This window comes from Pteropus vampyrus, unplaced genomic scaffold (assembly GCF_000151845.1).
Source record: "Pteropus vampyrus isolate Shadow unplaced genomic scaffold, Pvam_2.0 Scaffold638, whole genome shotgun sequence".
Taxonomy (NCBI): Eukaryota; Metazoa; Chordata; class Mammalia; order Chiroptera; family Pteropodidae; genus Pteropus; species Pteropus vampyrus.
This window is the reverse complement of record NW_011889419.1, coordinates 153,043-153,785: the sequence shown is the minus strand read 5'-3', so window position 1 is coordinate 153,785 and position 743 is coordinate 153,043.

Sequence of the window (743 nt, the reverse complement as noted above, 5' to 3'; positions counted from 1 at the left end):
CATTCTACATATAAAACCATATTGGTACTATATATTCTTTTTTCACTTTATGAAACAGGCATCCATGGCTTATGTTAACAAAAGCAAAAATTTGGGGAAAAGTTAAAAGAATGGAGCCATATCACAGAATTTGTTTTTTTTCTGACATTTAACAAATGCAAACAAAAATCACAATTAAAAAATCACGAGAAACTACCAAAGAGAGAAAGTGAGCTATCTTAGCTATTACCTTAAAAAGATGTCGGCTAAGAAAAGCAGCACTAGAAAAGTGAAAGGCTTCTAACCCTGCCTCTAGAAACCTCTTCTAACCATAACTTCTAAAAAATAAACATGTAAGTTGACTAAATCTTGAGAATTTTTGCCTCATTTGGAGAAAAGTAGACTAAATGTATATCATTTAAAAATGTTTTCCTTTGTGGAAAGATGGAAGTTGTAATGGCTACAGTTGAAAGATAAATGAAAAAGGGGAGGTGAATAAAAATCATTGGCACTGATAGAATAGTCTCCAGGGCCCCGTGATGAAGAACAATACCAATGCCAGATTTCCTTCAAAACAAAGCTGATAATATCACTTCCTTTATTAAAATTTTTATTGACTCACCAATGTCCGACTAACTCCACAATTTATAATTAAATATCTTCATGATCTGGCTTCTCTTTTTCATTCTAAATTCTTATCTTCCTACTCTCCTAAGTAAACAATATGTTTTGCCTTTTAAATTTGAAGTCATTTCCAGAAAGTT